The following is a 22,215-nucleotide window of genomic DNA, read 5'->3' on the forward strand; positions in this document are numbered from 1 at the left end:
CTGAAGTATACATTAAATTGTTTCATCATGAAATCCAAAAATTCATAATTTAGAATTCAGAATAATTTAAATCATGGAAATGCTTTTTAAAACACATTTGGCTCTGGCTGGGTGCAGTGGCGCACACCTGTAATTCCAGTGGCTCAGGAGGCTGAGGCAGGAAGATCATGAGTTCAAAGCCAGTGTCAGCAACAGCTAGGTGCTAAGCAACTCAGTAAGACCCTGTCTCTAAATAAAATACAAATAGGGCTGGGGAAATGACCCAGTAGTTAGTGCCCCTGAGTTCAATCCCCAGTACCCCCTCCAAAAAAACAAAGCAAACAAAACGACAACAAAAATTTGACTCTGTACTTTATTATATGAAAGTGACACAAAAGTTATAACATACTGGTAAGTACTTTAACAAAGTGTTTTATGCATATAAAATCTAAAGGCTAATGAGAACATCTTTCTACATAAATAGACCTTTAAAATGGCTTTATATATATATATTTTTTTTTTTTTTTACTTAGGACATGAATTGAAAAAAACCTTCTAGCCATCTAGCCTTGAGATGAGACTGACCCCATTATGGAGGAAATGTCAGACTGTCTCCAAGTCTAGACAACTTCTAAGCCTGAAGCAGCTTCTGTTCCCAGTCAGGTTCTAGAACCATGGAGAGTTCAAAACTGGGGAGAGACTGTTACTTTGGTGTTTAGGAGTTTAAATTCTGGAGACAGGTTTAAGATGACAGTTTTGCAATCTGCAGTTATTTGACCTTATTCAAATTATGCAAACTATCTGTGCCTTATTTTCACCATTTATAGAAGGAGGATGATAAATAATATCTTCATCATAAGAAGACTGAGTGGATTAAATGAGATAATTTAGTAGAAGACATGACATGATATTCTCCCAAAGAGAAGCCCTCAAACTATTAGCTGTTTTTTATTATTAATAGAATAGAACCACTGTCTTCATTCAGTCATTAAATAAATCAACTTAAGTGTTATCATTTCATTTTATTCTTAAAATAACACCTTATTTATTTTATTACATGAACAAAACACAATCATTAGAGTTATAAATAATAAACACAAAACAATAACAGGAAGAAAAAAATTGTTCTGAGTCATACCAACCAGAGAAGACATCTATATCTTTGACACTGATATATTTACACATGAAAACTTTTTTCCCATGCCAATATGTATCTCTGATACATCAATAATCACATGAAATCAAAGTAAGATTAAAAACTATACATATTTTGAATATGTCCTTGACTTGATCCCTGACTCTGTCACTCAATAATCCACATGACTTCATACAAATTACTGGCTTCTTTATTTGTTGGGTTCTTTGTACAAAAAAAGAGATAACAACAGGATCTTTTCCAAAGTGTTCTGGGGATTAAATAAGCATTTATGTAAGTGTAGGGCACTTTGTGTTAAAAATTGCTGTGTAGGATTTATTTTTTCAAGGATTTCATAAACAACCCTTTTAATGTAAAATTCCAGGATGGAGTGTGCATCTATTCCCATGATGACTCTTCTCTCTCTGCCATTTCAATTTATTATGCTTTTTTTAAAAAAAATTATTCTAATTTGTTATAGATGATAGTGGAATGCATTACAATTCATATTACACATATAGAAAACATTTTTCATATCTCTGGTTGTATACAAAGTATATTCACACCATTAGTGTCTTCATACATGTATTTTGGATAATGATGTCCATCACATTCCACCATCATTTCTAACCACATGTTCCTTCCCTTCCCCTCCCACCCCTTTGCCCTATCTAGAGTTCATCTATTCCTCCCATGCTCCCCCTCCCCACCCCACTATGAAACAGCCTCCTTATATCAGAGAAAACATTTGGCATTTGGTTTTTGGGAATTGGCTAACTTCATTTAGCATTATTTTCTCCAACTCCATCCATTTACTTGCAAATGCCATATTTTTATTCTCTTTTATTGCTGAATAACATTCCATTGTGTATATATACCACATTTTTTTCATCCATTTATCTACTGAAGGGCATCTAGATTTGTTCCATAATTGAGCTACTGTGAATTGTTCTTCTATAAACATTTATGTGGCTGTGTCCCGGTAGTTTGCTGTTTTTAAGTCCTTTGGGTATAGACCGAGGAGAGGGATAACTGGGTCAAATGGTGGTTCCATTCCAAGTTTTCCAAGGAATGTGCATACTGCTTTCCATATTGGCTGCACCAATTTGCAGTCCCACCAGCAGTGTATGAGTGTACCTTTTCCTCCACAACCTCACCAACACTTATTGTTGTTTGTATTCTTAATAGCTGCCATTCTGACTGTGGTGAGATGAAATCTTAGAGTAGTTTTAATTTGCATTTCTCTAATTGCTAGAGATGATAATTTTCATATATTTGTTAATTGATTGTATTTCATCTTCTGAGAAGTGTCTGTTCAGTTTCTTGGCCCATTTGCTGATTGGGTTATTTGTTTTTTTGGTGCTTAGCTTTTTGAATTCTGTATATACTCTAGAGATTAGTGCTCTATCTGATGTGTGAGGGGTAAAGATTTGCCCCCAAGATGTAGGCTCTCTACCTCATTATTTCTTTTGCTGAGAAGAAACTTTTTAGTTTGAATCCATCCCATTTATTGATTCTTGATTTTAATTCTTGTGCTATAGGAGCCATATTAAGGAAGTTGGAGCCTAATCTGACATAATGAAAATTAGGGCCTACATTTTCTTCTATTAGACGCAGGGTTTCTGGCTTATTCTACATAGGATCAGTGTTGAAAGTCTTAAAATTGTAGATAATTTAGTAATTGATAAATCTAGCTCAGCTGAGACAAAATATACTCACAGGAAGATTATTTTTCTGGGTAGGAATTATCACATTTGGAGATAAAACTGAATCTGATGCTTATTCATATCCCCATGTAGCCATATACTCATGCTTTGAATATTAAAATTCAATGATGTGAAATGATAACAATTGTCCATAAGTAGCATTCACCAATGCAGAGAAAGCTTACTTGCTATTCTAAATGAGTTATTCATGTTCTTTTACTTTACAAGAGGCAATTGAATGAGTTGATAATTTTTTAATATACTATTGCCTATAGTATATTAGAAAACCTTTTCCACTTTGCTTTTATGCCCTTATAGGTTTAAGCATCTTTTTGGTGAAGCTGGTAATTTGCTGTTTGCTATTTGTCAGTACAAAGTGTGTTATGGCAAAGGATGGAGGAAATGCTCCCAAACCCTGAAATCTCTCCAGCGATGATTAGAACAGAAACTATCCATTGCAACTTTATAATTAAAGCCCTTAATGAAATACACATATTAAAGGAGCTTTCTGGGGAAGCCTCCCTTTCTTCTTTTTCTTTTTTAGAAGAATAATTCATTTAACTGAAACTAACAAAGGGAAGGAAATGTACCAGGCTTGAAATTTTGTTTGGAAACAATTGAGTTCTGCCTTTCCCAAAATATAGATTGTGCAATTAATGGGGGAACTTGGCTAGAGCAAGATTGTTGTCAAACTGCAGCTAGATGTTTTGAACTATTTTTAGTTATTATGCTGTTTGTACTTAATAACATTTAACATTCACTTACATGGAAGCTATTGTTTTAAGATATAATGAAGAAATTGCTGATATTATTTTGGGAAATAGTATTTAGTTAAAACAAAACAAATAAAATCTAAAAACAATAACAATTAAAAAGAACTCCCTACTCTCAGAAGAAACAAATATCCTCAGATTTCCTGACTTTAAGTGGAGGTGAAATTGTATTAGCATTTATAACACTAAAATTTATTACATAAAAAATGTATTCTGAAGAAGTAACATTTTTAATTTATAAAACATTTAATACTTTTCTTTTCTCCTCTCATTTTTTCTTTCAATGTATCTAAGTAAGCCTAATCAAATTTTATCTGGTATAGAAAATTAGGGGAATGATTTTGCTAAATAAGAATGACTTTCAACTAGCATTGTCAGTCAAAGGGCTTCTTCTAAAGTGTTTGGGAGCATAGGTCCTCTCTTTAGTAGATAGTTTCCATGATGCTCTCTCTCTGTCACTCCTTCTAACTTATAGGTAGTAAAAGATGGGTTGTGCTCTGTCCTTGTCCAGTACCACATGTCTCCATCCATCGAATGGACAGGCAGTTGTGAGCTGCCGAGCTACTGAAAGACCTTTGCTATAACATCTCAGCATCTGTGTGCAATCTACTTCCCATACCTAAGTGTATATCGCAGCCAAAGCAAAGAGAATAGGAGCTCCATCTCTGGATCTTACATCCCTGCACTTGGAGTTCAAGCTTCTGTGCTGTCCTAGTTTCCTCTGAAATCTGGACTCCCAGTGGGTCTGTTTCTGGAGTATTCTTAGGATCTTAACTCAGCATTTAAGCAGATAACTTCAAATTGTCACAAGTACTGAAAATCCAAAGGTTGTATGGCAGCCTGATTGTGGCTCCTCAAAAATAAATAAATAAATAAACAAAAATAAAATAAAATAAAAGAAGGGCAGAGGCTACCTTTTTTCCTGCTGTGGATATGACTGGTCCAGGAACTAATGCAGGGGAATGAGACTCACCTGAGATGGTCAGTAGGCACTGCCACAACTGCTTCTCTCTTCTTCTCTGTTTAAGACAGAATTTGCAAGGAGTACCAGTGTGTGCTAGTTTGAGTGAGTGTGCTTAACTTGTACATCTGTTAAAAACCTAGTCATGGATAATGATAATAAAAGTAACAATACAATGCAGATGTGAGAATTAAAATAAATACAATCCCTGGCCATTCTTGACCCCATCCTATTTCCATTTTCTACTCTTTTGGATGTTGCTGCTTACAAATCTTTCAACTCTTTACTCTCTTATTTTTAAATAATGTTTCCTCTACAGATATTTCTAGAGCTTTCAATTTTAGATGTTATCTATTCATAGCCTACTAATCTTTCCAATACAGACACATAGCATAGTTAGTTAAATCCCTTGTAGTGTATACTTCTTACTGTGCTCATAGTTGAGCCTTGTAGTGACTCGTAAGTACCTAACAGACACTTAGTGAGTGCTACACGCCAAAGGTTGCTGGAAGTGATCTCTGGGTAGAGGATGGAAGTTGGGCTACATTACTCCTCCACTTAGAAGGACAGTCCAAATTCCCACTGTGCTGCAGAAGATCTGGCCCCTGGCCAGCCCCAATGTGCTAACTCCTTATCTGTTCCTCCAGTGTGTTTTGTACTCTGGTGTCATTGTGCTTGCTCAGAATGCTAGAATTTATAAAGCCCACTTTTATTCCCTGATCTTCTCACCAGACCCCTTTTGTCTGAGTGACTTTTCTTGCCTTTTACTCATTTTCAGGTCCTAATCTTCCCTGAGCCCTAGAAACAGTTAGATTGTCACAATGTGCTCCTATAGCTCTGTGTTTTTTCCACAATGTTTCCTGTTTATTCCTTGGTTTACATCTGTTTTTCTCAATGAGATGTGAACTCTGTGAACATGGGGTCTGTTTGGTCTTATTCTGAAAAGGCCCTGGTATTTGGCACGTAATATACATTTTAGCTAGTTTGTGATGGGGTCTCTGGGAAGAATGACAGTGGTGTAAGTATACGTGAAAGTATTGCAATGATTCAGGCTGGAGAAGATCTTTTGCAAGGGTAATGAGTTGTTTACTTACATGAAGTAATTCCATTTCTCCTTTACAAATTGCTTAACCTTAAACTGGCGGAGGCTTGTAGCAACCATAAAATGAGAGGCAATGTGGCTTTGTAGATTGGGCAACCTGAATCTAAGAGTCCATTTCTTAGATTTTTGCCAATGATTCCAGGCAGCCTTGAAGAGGTCCATTAAAATCAAGTTGTGTTAAGATGGTGGTCCCTGGTTTCTAATCTCCAGACTAGTAAGGAAGATAGGCTAGCAGCAAGTGAACACATTCATGAATATGTACTGGCAGATGGTGGGTAAAGTGACTGTGTCTTTATTGAGCATGGTTAGGTCTAGGACTCAAAAGGAGTCCATTATGATTGGTGCAGAGGATACAAAGGGGGACAGAAGTTTGAGAGGTAGACAGACCCTATTATTTGAGATTATGGAGCCAGTACTGCTCAACCTCTCTCTCCATAGGCTGCTAGTCTGCAACCTGTTGGTTTCCTCTCTGCAATGAGAGAAAAGAAGTCTGTGCGGACAATGGAAACTCTGACACTTTTTAGCTTCTGTGTGCACCTGCACACAGATGGCTTTCTCAGTGAACGAAAGAATGCATTGATTTACATTTATTTTCTTACATAAGCTCCTTACCTTGTTGAAGAACTGCATCTTTAGTGTACAATGTAAAAACATTAAAAGGGTTTCAGTGAATGTGAATGTGAACTTGTTGGTGAGGAAGTAGGGGGCTTGGTGGCATGATCAAATTCACTTTTCAGAGTGGTTCCAATGGCTCCATATGAGAGTAAAATGGTCAGAGGACAGGATATTGGTCAGGACCAATAGTCTAGGAAAGAGACAACAAAAGCCTGAATGATGATGGTCACAATGGAGGTGAAAAATGAGTGGACAGACTGAGATTTATTTTCAAGGTAGAATCCATAGGAGTTTTTCATAGACTGGGGTGTGGGGAGTTAAAAGAGGGTCATACAAGTATGCTTCCTGGGTTTTTTGTCTGAACAACTTGGTGACTATTGATTCACATGGTCATGCTTTAGATGGTATCAGTGGACGATGAATGGAATTAGCATTGAGGAGGTGGTATGCATGGGCATAAATGGAAGAAGTTATTATGATGGAATTTTAAGTAGCAGGAAATGTTACGAAGGGATATATAGAGATAAATTCTTTAACTCTCTTAATTGGTAAGTACTGGTCTATAATAGTTTGTAATGTATAGTCTGTATTATTACTTATAAAATGCTTTTTCTGAAAACAAAAAGACAAGCTCAAAAATGTGTGTGGAGATTCGTAGGTTGAGAGGGGTTAGGGCTCATTTACTAACAGAGAAATCTTTCATCATGGATGATTTAGTTATGGGACTAAACCAAGTTACATAGCTGTCATCATCTTGATGGGTACTTCTGAATGTTGAAATTATAAATGTTAAATCCATGAATACCCAGGGAATATTCAGGGTGAGGAATAAGTTTCATCTTAACTGTCAGCTGAAGAATGTTTTTGCAGATGCTTAGAGAATTGTTAGAGGCTGCATCTGGATTTGGTGAAAAGATGGCTGACATTCATTTTCAGTGTGGGAGAACACTGTGGCGGAAGCAAGAAAATGCTGATTCTCTACATCTTTCAGGTGTAGAAAATGAAGTGGATAAAAGCCTTCACATATGTGGCCCTGGACATATCATTTCAAGTACTGCAAAATGGAATGAACATTAAACATTGAAGATCCTGTCTATGTGATTAAAACCTAGAACAGATTCTAAAAGTGGGAATAAATTAATCTTGTTTTTTTTTCCTTAACTATAACATTTGAACCAAAGTCATCTGAGATATCAATGTGACTTTGTTCTGGTTAGGTATAGAAAAATAGCTCAATTAATATCAAATTCTATAAGTCTGGTGGGGCCAGTGTCCTTCATGAAGTTAGATCATGTGGTTATCTGATGCAATCTGGTGGACTATTCTCAGCTTCTCCCACTTTACTCTATGCACAAAGATGGCTTGCTCTCTGTTGACTCATCTCAATTTAATTAGTCTCTATCATTCCTCCAACTACCTCTGAGACTTTCCCAGCAAATGAAAATCTTTTGCTTCCCAACCTACAGAAGATTTAAGCAACTGCATAAAGCATTATGAAACTGCAGACTAGTTGGATTCATTAGAGTCAGGCAGCATTTTTTTTTAAACATTAGGGAGGGGACTGCCAACCTCTGTTCATGTGGTAGAGATAAGGAGGCATAAATAGGATATTAGAGATGATTGTCCAAGGACTCTATCAAGACTCCATGCATAATGGCAAAAATATTTATTATTGTAATAAAGCAGGAGGAGAATAATGATTTGGGGAAATTACAAATCGCATCAATTTGCTGGCTGAAAGTTAGCCTCATTTTCTAGTAAAGAGAAGACCATTGGTGATTTTTATAATTTAGACCACTTTGTCAAGGAGCTGTGGAACTTATTGATGAACAAAAGGAAAAGGGCCAAATTCAAAATTCGTTATTTTTATTTTACCCTGTAATATTTGCTGAGAGTGCCAAAATGGACTGGGAAAGGAAGTATGTGCCCGTTTATTTATAAATTTTTTTTTTGTGGACTCATAGAAAGAATTGTGAGGAGATATTTGAGATCATCTGGTCTTCATGGTTTTAAAGTCTTTATTCATTAGTGTAGCATACCTTTTTGGAAATAACATGTTATGTTGAACTCCAATATAAAACACTTCAAAGCAGAGAATACTGCGTAGAAGGTGGAATGGGGAATCAAGAACTTAACCCACTTTGTGCTTCTCTCCATCCATCTGGTTTTTCCATGAGACGCCTGTGTTCTAATGACTCATTATGAAAACGACTGATAAAACCCAATCTTCTTATTTTATAACAGGAGATAAGCTGGCATGCCCAGAACCACACAGTTGGTTCCCTGTCTGGCCCAGCATCCTGTGCAATCTTCTTTCCTCTAAGCCACATTTGGTGAGTGAGCAATGATCCTCCTGCTTCCCTATCCCCCTCTCTGACCCCTTTCCACCTCTCACAGGGCTCCATTCATTACTTTCTCCAACACTGTTCAGTAGACTTTATTGCCCTCTTGGTGATTTTTATGACAGTTTCAAGAAAACCATATCTGACTCCACATCCAAATGAGAGCAATGAAGGAACGTTTGCTACACCTCCTGGGCAAAGGCCCACAGAGGTTGCTGCTCCTAAATGTGCCCTGTGAGCAAGACCTCTAGTCCATCTCCAATGTGAGAAACTCTCTCTTGTCATCTTTTATTTTATTCCCTGGTAATGGGATAGGAGACAATAATAAGACATTCTCTGCAGGCCTCAGATTGTTTTCAATTCTGTTTCTCTTCCTCACAACTGACTCTGTGCCTGGCCTTTGATAAATGATAAATTCTCATATCCTGTTTTGTAAGATTCTAAATCATGAGTGCAGTTAATAGACTTTTACAAAGGACAAGAGTATTCATCACTTGAATGCAAGAAGTGCTGGTTTTGTATGGGTGTGTGTTTCTAAGTTTCACCCATTTTTAGAGCTATGTATCATCTTAGAGAGTTTCTCACAGATTTTTTTTTTCTCTTACATATAAGAAAGCTGATGCCCAGAGTGGGGAAGGGCTGGGTCTACAATGAATCATCTAGTTTGAGCAGTGAATGCTGATCTCGCCCAAGGTCCATTGCTCATCTCATTCCTTGACTGGACTGATTTGCTGGGAAGAATATGCATTGAGTGTCTGATACAAAATACCCAGGTGTGAGGGAGAGAGGGATGGTTTCTATTTCTCTGATGGAAAACATCAGACAATAAAGATCCTTTGAGGGCTGGGACTTTACCTCACTAACAGGAGATGTGCATGCTTGAAAGAACTGCTCATCAGGTCCTTTAGACTTCTTTTGGTCTGAGAGAGTAAAGGTGACTCTTAAATTTTGTGCTGGGAGCTCAGGCACAATCAGGGATACAGGTTGTCATTTCATTAATTATCACACCCTTACCCTTTTACATAGAGAAAGATAGAGTTTGGTTCAGTAGTTCAAATACCATCAAGGCTCTGAGTTGGATCTTCTTTGAGCTAATTTGGTAAGTGCACACCAATGGCCACTGATTTCACCATCAATGGTGGACAATCATCAGGCATGTATGGGACATAAGGATGACAATGGATCTGTACAAGTCCATCATCTTTCTTGGAGATGAAAATGATCAGGAAGAAGAAAGAGCCTTTATTGTATTAGTTTCATCCATCCATAAAGAGTAAATTATTGTTATTTTTTTTCTATCTTTGAAGGCAATCTAGTAGAGATAAAGAGATTGAGCTTTGGAGTTGGACCATCTGATTGTAACTCTTAGTCCTTCTCATTATTGGCTGTGTGACCTACAATGAGTCAGTTAACCTCACTTCCTCATCTGAAAATTGAGTTTATGTGACAAACAACTCAGAGCATTGTTCTGACGGCTAAATGAATGAATATGTGCATTTCTTGGGACACTGGCAGAGAGTAAGCATTTAATAAATATTGCTTATTATCCTTCTATGGATTAAAGAATCCTGTAAAGTCTAGTTAAACACCAAATTTTCAATGTTTTTGAGTAGATTCCAGCAGCGGTGTTTACTTTCTCTGTTGAAGAAGCTCTGGGTTAACATCAATCACTCAGAGCCTCTTATAGGCATGATTTTCTTGTCCTTGAAGACTGGAGCTAGTGAAAAGTCTGTTCTCTGCAACTTTATTCCTTTGGTGTGCATTCTTGAGCATGGTTAGTGAGGTACACCCTGGGCCAGGTGAACCAGGGTGGGGAGAAGAGCAGGGTGAAGATGCAAAGACAAATATGAGGTGGCCTCAGTTCTCAAAGGGCTTCGGGTTAGAGGTGGGGTAGGGTGGGATGCAAAGAAATATAGAATGACCCTTGCCTTCAAAGAGCTCCCTGTCTTCAGAGAGGGATCGAGCCAGACAATCCATAAACAAACAGTGACGAAGCAGTAAGAGATGTACAAAACACTAATAGAGCACAGAAGAGGAAGTGACTAAGACAGTCGACAGAGACCTAGGAAACCTTCACACAGGAAATCACATATAAACTGGTCATAAAGGATGAGTAACTGTTTGTCAAATGGAAGACATAGGGGAAGTTTCTAGGGAAACTACAGGTACAAAGGCACAGAGGCACGACACACAACAGCCAGCAGCTTTTGGCAGGTTGAGCATTTTAAAAGAGGTATGCACTGCTCAGGTCAAGAATGCACCATCGACAAACCCTTACCCCAGCTGGCAGGTCCCTGCCCAACTTCAAGTTCAGATCTTGATTCACATCCCCAGCCATGCTGGCTCCTTTTTGCCTCTGGTCCATACAAACATGATTCTACTATAGAACTGCTTCTTTCTGAAACATTCTTCCTCACTTTTTGCATGGCTGGCCTGTTCTCACTTGTCAGGTTTTATCTCCTCAGCAAGGCCATTTATGAAGCAGTTCCTCTGTTATACTCAACACAGCACTTATAGCAGGGAATGCATGGTGACCTGTAATTGATTTAGTGAGCACCATGTTTATTGCCTGCCTGTCTCTCTCGAAGGTAGGATGAGACGTGAGGGTAGGAATGTTGACTGCTTTGTTCCAGTTCTATCCCTAGTGTTCAGGTCCATCCCTGACATTGCACTTGACAAAAAAAATTGTTGAATGGAGAAAGGAAAATATCAATGAATGAATAAGGAAAATTTGGAAAGAGATTGGTTTGAACATCTACCATTGGTTTCTCCAGGGCCATTTTACACCCCTTTCTATCTGATTCTGGGTCATGCAATGCCGATTTGTATGAACCACATCAGGATCTTGCATCTGTTTGGATTTAGCCAATAGGGAGCAGGTAAGGGAGAGAGCAGAATCATTCAGAGTGGTCTCAAGCTGGCTGCCTGTCTTCTCTGAGGGTCTTTGCAAGCACCAGCTCTACCCAGTCTCTGTGCTCCTTCTCTTCACTCTAGGCAGGGAATGACACCCTTTCCTATGTTTCTGTATCACTACCCTTTTGCATTCTCTATACCTAAGTTTTGTAGTCCTGTTAGCCTCTTCTCAATTTACCTATGCCTGCAAGAACCCAGAGAGGTTATAAAAGAGAACTGGGACCAGATTAGGAAGAGTCTCAACATAAAGAGCTCATACCATATTCATTTGTCCAGGGAGAGTTGTTAAAGATAGATCTTTATGCAGGTGAGGTGGACTGAATGTTTGTTTTCTCCCCAATTTCTAAGTTGAAATTCTATTCCCTCCATGACTGGGAGGTCCCATTGAGAGGTAATTAGGCCATGAAAGGGGAACCCTCATGAATAGGGTTCATTTTTCTATAAAAGGGACTACAGAGAGCTGGCTAGGTCTTTTATCTCACTGTGACAACACAGTGAGGAGATGGCCATCCATGAACCAGGAAGGAGGCCCTCACTAGCATATGGCAGCATGTTGATCTTGATCTCCTCAGTCTCTGCAATTGTGAGAAATAAAGGTTTATCTCTGAAGCCATCAGTCAACAGTACATTGTTATAGCAGCCTGAACTGAGATAACAGGTGATTGGCATAACCCAAAGGTGAGGCCAACACCTGGGTCAGTGTTGAGCCAGTTGTCCCAGCTTTTGATAGTGCACCTTACAATATTTGAGCACATCCTGCTAATTTATGCATGTCTGCTTATTTGTAAATGACATACACGTGTGCTTACATTAATAACTTATATAGCATAAAATAAAAAGGTGGGTATTAAGAAGGACAAGATAAAAATAAACTATAAAGTATTTCAAATTTATTTTAAATTTATCTGACATTAAAAATGGTTAGTGGTCTGCTTACCTGGTTTTTAAGTGTCTTTTAAAATGTTACAGCTAATACTTCAGTGTACACTTAGAACAACATTCATTGTTAAGGGAAACACATATAAATCTGTATTCCCAATAATCTTCTTGGGTAGGGGTGGGCTAACCTCTTGTTGGATCTGATTATATAATAGTTTTGGAAATCTAATAGGACAGAATGCTTCTACCAAGTGAGAAAGCCATCCGCATGGCTTGCTTTGTTGTATTATCTTTGGTCTATGATTTCTTTGGGGGGAGTATTTTTTCAGTTTATCACCCATTTTGTGATTACATAGAAGTTAAAATCAGATGATAATTCCATATATTCGCTTAGCTAGTTGCCCATCATGATCAATGTGTAAATTCCCTATTCTCATTCAGGACTTCCCTCATTTAGAAACTTTGTTGAGAACGTCTGTTTTGCTGGTTGGGCAGATAATGCTAATTATAATTCCTGTGGTTCTCTGGCACCATCTTCCTTGGAAAATCTCTGATAGCCCTGTGTCTGACAAGTCCCTTCTTTCACAGAGACCAGTAATCCAATGGGTCATGAGTATTGAAAAAGACAAGGGATAGGGATAGCACAGGTAACATACAGCTAAAGAGCAAGTGGGGTGGAAAGAGAAGTGGGAACTTGGGATCGCAATGCAAGAGCAACCATAGTGGCAGGAAAGAGACCAAGAGTCAGTCAGAAAGGCACAGGATGGCAGTTGAGTTCTCTATGGAATGGGCCTTTCTGTGTCTTAGCTCTTTAAGCAGCTAGCTTTCTTACGTGCCTCTGTGTGCACCTCCAGAGAAGGCTGGTGGAGAAGTGAGTCACTTCAGCTTGTGGTAAATGCATTTCCAAAAATTGTAGTCTGGGGGTGGGAGGGAAACAAACAGAATTTTGTGCCTACAAATCAGTTCACAGTAATCCACCAAGATGCCATAGGAAATATAAAATGTTAAGAACATGAAAAGGTAGCACTTTTAATATATTTCCTATTATTTCTGACTGAATAGGTCAAGTAGTTCACATTGTTAAACACTGGGCTTTTGTAAAAGCTTGGGCAATTTCGGAAGGCATTAGAATTCTTAAGTAAGCCCATAGAGCTGAATGTTTCTACTGGGGCTTACACTTGTGGATCTGCACGCACAAAGGTGCACACACCCTTGGAACTGGGGACAAAAAGCCACTGCTGTCTTCCCTGCATGGAAGCTTTTTAGGTCTCCCACCAGCAATCAATCATGTAATCACTGTGGCCATGTGTTTGGAGGTGGGGTGGGACAAGGGTGAGGTAGGAAGTCACTGAGTGGTTAAACACTGTTGGAAGAACTCAAAAAGCCTTGAGACCAGTCCATATTCTCCTACACCCAGCTTTCATTACAGCCCTGTGATACCTCCTGTTGCTCCCCTCTTCTTTTTCCTGACTTTCCTTTCTGCCCACTGTGATGCTGTTTTCCCCTATATTTTTTTTGGTGCATTATGGTTGTACATAATGGTGAGATTTATTATTCCATATTCACACATGCACACGATATAACCCTATAATTTGGCTAATATTATTCCCCAGTAGTTCCCCTTTTCCTCCCCTCCTGCCTACCCCTGGTCTTTTTCCTCTACTCTACTGATCTCCCTTTGATTCTCATGAGATCCTCTCCTCACCTTTCTTTTCCTTTTTTTCTAAGTTATACTATAAGAGATAACATATTATCCTTGACCTTATGAGTTTGGCTTATTTTGCTTAACAAAATATCTTCAAATTCTATCCATTTTCATGCAAATGACATGATTTCACTTTTCTTTATGGCTGAATAAAACTCCATGGTGAATATATATATATCACATTTTCTTTATCCATTCCTCCACTGATGGACAACTAGACTTGTTCCATAGTTTGGCTACTGTGAATTGTGCTGCTATAAAATTGTAGTCTGTGGTGGTGGGGAAACACACAGAATTTGTGCCTACAAATCAGTTCACAGTAATCCACCAAGATGCCATAGGATAGGGTATGCATGTATCACTGTAGTATGCTGACTTTAATTTTAGGATAAAAATCCAGGAATGGAATAGCTGGATCATATGGTAGTTCCATCCCTAGCCTTTTGAGGAAACTCCATACCAATTTCCATAGTGGTTGTACTAATTTACAATCCCACCAACAATGTAAGATTGTGCCTTTTTCTCCACATCCTCTCCAGCATTTATTACTTTTTGTATTTTTGATTCCTGCCCTTCTGACTGGAGTGAGATGAAACTGATGCTTTCAATATGAGTTTCCAACTCAACAATGCACTCTTCCCATCTTTTCCTACCCCTTCTTCCACTGGACTCAGCACACATTACTGACCTTAATCTCTCACAGTAGAGATGTGGGATGTTTAGATTGGAGAAAAGAAGGCTCAGTTTTGCCAAGAATTTGAGTTAAAATATATGAAGGGCTCACGTGGAGGAAAGGATTACTTATCTTAAAGAGCCTATAATGCAGAACTAGAATTAGTAAGTAAAAACTACAGTGAGGCAAATTTCAATGCAATATCAGGAAGTATTTTATTATTGCCAGAATTATCCAGAGGTAAAGTGAGCTCTTATAGGTGGCAGCAAGCTTTCTGTTATTGGAAGCATTGAAACTTAGATACAGTTGTTGTAAAATAGATTTCAGCCTCAAATGAGCTCTTAGACCAAAAGGGTGCTCTGACTCCAGAGATTTTTGTGCTTATCACAAACAAAATCATTTTCAGTTTCACTCACATTTGACCTGATGGTAGCATAAGCCATCTCTGGGTTCATGTTATATTTATTTATTTTTTTCTTTTGTGAATATACAACAATATTAACGGGTCATTATGAAAATTTTAAGTAATATAAAGTGCACAAATGTCTAAGCCCTCCTATTTTTTCCTAGTTACTAATGTCAACACTGCAACAGTTTGGTGAAGATTTTTGGATAGATATGTAAATATCTTTTTTATTTAGTTATATATGTGTTTTTTACTAAATGTATTACCCTCTGTTGGATGTTCTCCATGGGATATGGTGGATGTTGCACTTTGGTCTGAAGTCCCTCCAAAGGCTCATGTGTCAAAGACTCATCACCAGTATGTGATACCATTGGAAGGTGGAGAGAACATTAGGAGATGGGGTTCATGGAAAAAAGTCACATCGGGAGGAGAGCTGCCCTTGAAGAGTGTATTGAAATCCTGTCTCCTTCCTCTCTCCCTCCTTGTCACCATGAGGTGATCATCTTTGTTTTATCAAGTGCTTACTGCCCTGATGTTTTGCCTCAGAGCTACCAGGCCAACAGATCATAACACTTTGAAACCAAAAAATGAGTCAAAAATAACCCTTTCATCCTTATAAGCTGTTTACCTTGGTTATTTTGTCATAGCAATAGAAATCCAACTAACACAGTAGGCCACCTTCCAAGTCAGTAGATAGATCTACCTCTCAGGTTTGAAGGCTGAGTAGAATTCAATAGTATAATTCTGGGGTCAGCAAACATTTTCTTTAAGTGGTCAGAAAATAAATATTTTCATCTTTGTAGTCCCTGAGGTCTCTGTCCTAACTACTTAACCCTGATATATATTATGAAAATAGCTCTAGATAATACCCCAATGAATAGATATGTCTATGTTCTAATAAGACTTGACTCATCATGTTAAAATTTGAATGTGTCCTGAAATATTATTCTTTTAAAATTTTTCCAGTCATTAAAAAACATAGAAAATATTCTTAGCTTAGAGGGCTGCACAAAACAGTCAGTAGATGAGATTTAACCCTCGGGCTGTCAGTTGCTGACCCTTGACATAATTTGTTAGGGAGGATGACTTATTCTCCATATCTTGTGTTCCCTCCCTGGGGAGTGAGCTCTGTTAGCATGGCAAACTTCCTTCTCACCCTATCACTAACTCTGTACCAGGGGACATGGATGACTTGATGTGATTAGGCAGCTTGGAGAAACCAGGGGGCAGGCCTTCTGTTCACTTTAAGAACTAGCTGCCTACTGGAAGCATACACTTCTATTTCATGGGGAGGTGTCTAGAGACTGGCATTGAATAGTAGTGTGAAGAAGTCCACTTGTCTTTCTGTTCAGACGTAAGTTATTCCCTCTAATATCAACTTATCAGTAATAAAGCTGATATTTTGGTGTCTAACATTTCTTACTCATTTGTTTTATATCTCAACTGGGTAAGGCATAAAAATAGACATATTTGTGGAATTATGTAATAATACCAACTTGGATTACATTATTTATTTATGCATTTCACAGTCTTTCATTGTTGACATCTCCTAGCCCTTTGGTGAACCACTCATGTTCAAGTTTGTGAACTCCTTCTTCTTGCTTCTCATTGCTATCTAAAAAGAAACCATGGCTGTGAGTCTTTAAAAACTCTCATGGATATACCCAGAGATGAATGCACTCTATATCACCATCTCCTTCTTCTTTTTGGTTTCTTATCTGCCATCCCAACTTAGTATTCCCAGAGCTTGGCTCCAGAGGCCAGATACATAGTACACTTGCTCAGCAACCTTCAACAGATCTCCATTGCACATAAGGTAAAGAATGATCCCTCAAAGAACATTTGGTTCTATATTTTGAATCTTACTTATTATTCTAGCTTTAGCTCTCAACATTTAAAAAAGCGTTAATACATGCTATATGTATATCACAATGCCAGGGGTATAATTAATACTCAACACATATCAGCTAAATTGTCATTCCATTACATATTCCAATCATTTTCCAATCATTGTGACAACTCACTAGTTTCTAAAAGCTTATTTTATTTGCATTTTCCCTTTAAGTGATTTTTAAGCCATCATCTCAGTTTATAAAAATCCTTTTTGACCTCTACAAAATCTGCTTGAAGAAACTCCATCTCTATGCATGATAACTGCACACTTTCAGAATTCCTAATTCAGTAGATCACATCACCAATTGGTGAATTCTTAAGGCCCTGGGACTCTCAATTTCACAATTATGTGGGAAACTTGACATGAGCAAAGAATTGCTGTGAAGTGATAAGAGTGAAATGAGATTTTTAAGATAAAAATTTGTAACTAGAAGGGAGCAAGTCACCAATTACTTTGACTAATATCTACTGAATGCATGTCATTTGGCATATGCTGTACCAGGAATCCCATTCATTTTGACTAGAAGTAGATTTGGCTCTTCTATCAGGGATTTAATACTTACAGAACATAACTCTCACAAATAATAAGAAATTTATGTGCTATACTAATGAACTTAAAATACAATATAAAATTAAAACTTTCAGAAGTGCAATGAGGGCAGGCACATGGTGCTATGAGAGGAGGGTCTGACAGTGGTGGTGGGGTACACATGGCGGGAAATGGATGGACTTGAGATATGTTTTAAAAACATTGTCATCAAGAGAGCTAGATATGACTTCTGTGTTAGTCAACTTTTTGTTGCCATGACAAATATCTGATAAAGGCAACTTAGAGGAAGAAAGGTTTGTTTTGGCTCACGATTTCAGTACAAAATCTGCTGGCTCCATTGTTGGGCATGAAATTAGTCAGAACATCATGGCAGAAGAGTGTGGCAGAGGGAAGCTTCTCAGCTCTTGGCAGCCAGGAAGCAGAGAAAGAGAAGGGGACTGGGGACAAGGAATACTCTTTTAAAACACGCCCCCAGTGACCTACTTCCCTCCACCAATGTCCCACCTCTTACGGTCTCCACTGCCTCCCTGGAATCCTTTCAGCTTTCAGTGGATTAATCCACCCATGAGGTCAGAGCCCTGAGGATCCAATCTGTTCTCCAAATCCCCGCTCTGCACATTGCCGCACTAGGGACCATGCTTTCAACACATTAGTGTTTGGGGGACACTTCATATTCTAAACCATAACAACTGCCTGATCCATTTTATCTCCTAATCAGAATTTTGAAGGAGGAATTGGACTTCAGCAACTGGATCTATGGGAGGAAGGGGTTTCAGATTAAGAAAACATAAATGCTCTTAAATCTAACATAGTTTACTGAGTCAGGATTTGTGAATAATTTAGTATGGCCAAACAGAAAGGTACAGGTACCTGGGAAGAAATGAGGCAGGAGAGGTCGGTAGGGATAATGAGATCATGAAGGATCTTGTATGCCATTCTAGGGAGATTACCCTCATCATAAGACTAGTAGAAGATGCCTGAAGAATTTTAGGTGGGAGATCCACATGGCAGTTATGCAGAACATGGAGTAAGAATGGGGACTATAGAATTGGGAGGAACTGGAGAGAAGACCTCTTAGATGATTACTGCAAAATCCCAGAAGGGAGATGTGGAAGGCCTGATTGGAATTTGGGGCTCTCACCATCTACCTCATTAAATATTGTTAAAGTGAGAGAATGATTCTGGTCTCATATTTTTTTGTTGTTGTTGTTAAATCTGACTCTTGAAATCTGGGTTTTCAAATAAATCCCATACAAATATAGGTTTCCAGGATTATTTAAGTTTGTACTTTCCAGAAGTATCCCTCAAAAAGGATTTGGGTGTGAGCAGTTGATTTGGGAGGTGATCCTAGGAAGTGTCATCTGGGGAGTGGGAAAGTAGTCCATGCAAGAACACACCCAATAAAAAAATGCATGACCAATGAGATGACTGCTGTGGGCAGGTGAGATTCAGTTCCTCCATGACTCTCTGGGAAAGAGTTTAGACCATGCACCCCACGATTATCCCATGTTAGAGTCAGGGGACCTGTGTGTTGATTCAAAATTCCATATTCCATTAGCGCTCTGCTGTCATAGGTAGAGGTAGTTTGAACCTTCAGAGGCATCTTTCAGGAAGTGAGTATGGTGGGCTTCAATGTAGAATTATAATATGGAATGAACAGAGTTTTTAAAATAACCTGGGAAGCCAGGTGTGTGGTGTACTCCTGAAATCCCAGAAGCTCTGGAGGCAGAGGCAGGTAGATCCCAAGTTCAAGGTCACCCTCAGCAATTTAGTGAGGCCCTTAGCAACTTAGTGATACCTTGTCTCCAGAAAAAAAAAAAAAAGAAGAAGATCTGGCTCAGTGGTTGAGTGCCCCTAGGTTCAATCCCTGGGGTACCAAACAAAACAAAACAAAACGTGGGAAGTTTTAGGCAATTGAAGTATTCTTGTAGGAATTGTAGGAGACATTTTATTTAAATGCCTTACAAGGTACACTCCCATAAATTCTCTGCGGTTCTCTAAACAGGGTACAACTGTGATTCAAGTGGTGTCAGTGATGGGTGGAGTCCAGGAAGGAGAGCCTTAAGAAGGTATACGAATATGATTAAGAGGCATGGAAGGAGCTCTCACTAATTACATGCCCTCTATGGGATAGGGATAGTGCTAACCTTTATATATAGGAAGCCAGATTTAAAGTTAGGTCGTCAGTGTAGTTTGGTAAATCGGGTCTAATATCGAGTAAGATCCATAATGGAGGCCATGTTGAGAATGAATTCCGGGAAACGCAAGACAACTCATGGAATGTTAATGAAGTCCAGGAAAAAGCCCAAGGCCCAGAGAGCCCATCCCAAAGAAGTATTAAGGAAACAGCTCCCAGCAAACTTGAAGATGCTGACTCAAAAGTCCTTCCTGCCCAGGTTACTCCTCTGGCCCACCTGTGCCCCACCCTTAATAGAACAAAGGACAGGAATGTGACAGGAATGCAAGAAGACCTCAGCTATAAAATGGGAAGACAACCGCACTTCCACGGATGCCACCTCTTGGGTCCCCTTCTTCCTCCGGGAGAAGTCTTTTCTGCTGTCCTTTAATAAACTTCTAATTTCCACTCTGACCTTGCCTCGGTGTGCTTCTCTGGTGTTATTCTTCAACATTGGGGAAGCAAGACTCGTCACCAATCAACAGCGGTTATATATTTGGGTATCACGAGATTGAACTTAGGGACACTCAACCTCTGAGCCACACTTCCAGCCCTATTTTGTATTTTATTTAGAGACAGGGTCTCACTAAATTGCTTAAAACATCGTTTTTGTTGGGGTTAGGTTTGAACTTGTGATCCTCCTGCCTCAGCCTCTCACTTAATAAATTTAATCATAACAACCACCTTAAGAAATTATTGGATACTCATTATGCTTATGAAAAAAATTAAAGAAATTGGAAGCTTTTGGAGTAAAGTGAATTCTCTCAGTATCATGTAGTATATCAGTTATCCTTGGCTACAATAATGATTCATAAGAAATAACCACAAAACATGATGTCTTAAAATGATAGTTTTTATTTAGCTTACAAGTCTGCAGACTGATGGTTTGGTTGGGCAGTTCTGATCTGAGCTAGGCTCACTTAGAAGCCTGGGTATGAGCTGTTAAAAGGTCAGGACTGCTTTGGCTCACCCAGTAGGCTAGCCCTGACATGTTCTTGTAGTACAATCTCATTGCCAAGGAAAAGAGTACAAGTTGAAGCACATTGCTTTAACTCTTCACTTGCAACGTTCCAGATAATGTTCTCCTGGCTGAGTCTGGAGTCAGAACCTGGATATTGGGAGAGAAGAACTGGATAGTTAATGGAATCACAAATCCACACTTGGCTAATAGATGTCACCTGAGACTTAAACCCAAGGCCCAGGCAGGCCATTTTTTGTCCAGCATTCTGCTTTGCATGCTGTCTGAATCAGGCCCCCAAAATGCTCCCACTGGTTTCAAAGAAGGTATATTTATTTAATTCCCTACATTTTTGTATTTGTTTCACATTGACCCTCGGGCCCAAGAAGGATATGATTAAGCTTATTTATGTTTGTTTTTTGTTTTTTAAAGAAGGAAGTGGTAAGGTTGGAAATCCAAGGGCATTTTTGCTGACAGGACACTTGGTGTCCCATCTGTATCTATAAAGCTCTGTAAAGTACCATGGGGGACATGTCCGGTTGGATTCTGTCATTGTGATTTTGATGTTTCCAAGAGGAGATGGATAAAAGGAGATGGTTATGGCAGATTTGCATTCCAAAGGACTTCATTAGAGTGGCAACTCAGGCCTGGAGCTTGCAAGTTCAATTCATAAGGGCACAAGTATTTGTCCACCAACTGAGATAGTGTAGCTAAGGAGTGCTGGGACTGTACTTGCTGGCCTGGGTCGCCTTGATTTAGGAATGCATTCTTCTTCTTCTTTTTCAAGAAAAGTTGTGACCAACGCTTTGTGTCCCAGCAGGAGAAATGAATAAAACTTGACCTTCTTTTGTTCCAACAATAGACTGCCATTGCCTCATACCACTAGCTCCATAGTATCATCTGTCAATCGTCAACTCTCCTTCCAGGACAGAGCCGTATTCTCCCGTTGTCTTATCAGTTTGCTGTGTGGTGTCCTTTCTCATCTGCTTTTGGAATTTAAAGTGGGAAAAAAAAAGACCATGAAAAATGTGTAAGTTGGATGCTATTCATTCACTTATTTATAAATAAATGGAAACTGACAGGCACCTCTTCAGAAAGTGTTTACTACATGGACAAGTGTCGATGACATGGGCTGAAAGACACAGTCTGGTGCCACCAGGACCAGCTGCTCCTTCAGTCATTACCATTGTGCAGCCTCGCTTTGGTTTTGGCTTGGCACATGCAGTTTCAGCCAGCTTTACATTGAGTCTCCAGGGTACTTTATCTCCAGCTCTGTCTGCCAGAGACAATAGATGAGCCTTTTCCCCAGCTCTGAAAGCCCTGGGCTTCGTGCGCTCTTGACTCTGGTGCTATGGCTGCTAATATAATGGGCTTCACTCGATGCCAGTCGCTGCATCTGCTGTTGGCCCAGTAACTTTGCTTCATGGAAATGGCACTCCATATTTTGTT

Source organism: Urocitellus parryii, chromosome 5, assembly GCF_045843805.1.
Source record: "Urocitellus parryii isolate mUroPar1 chromosome 5, mUroPar1.hap1, whole genome shotgun sequence".
NCBI classification, from domain to species: domain Eukaryota; kingdom Metazoa; phylum Chordata; class Mammalia; order Rodentia; family Sciuridae; genus Urocitellus; species Urocitellus parryii.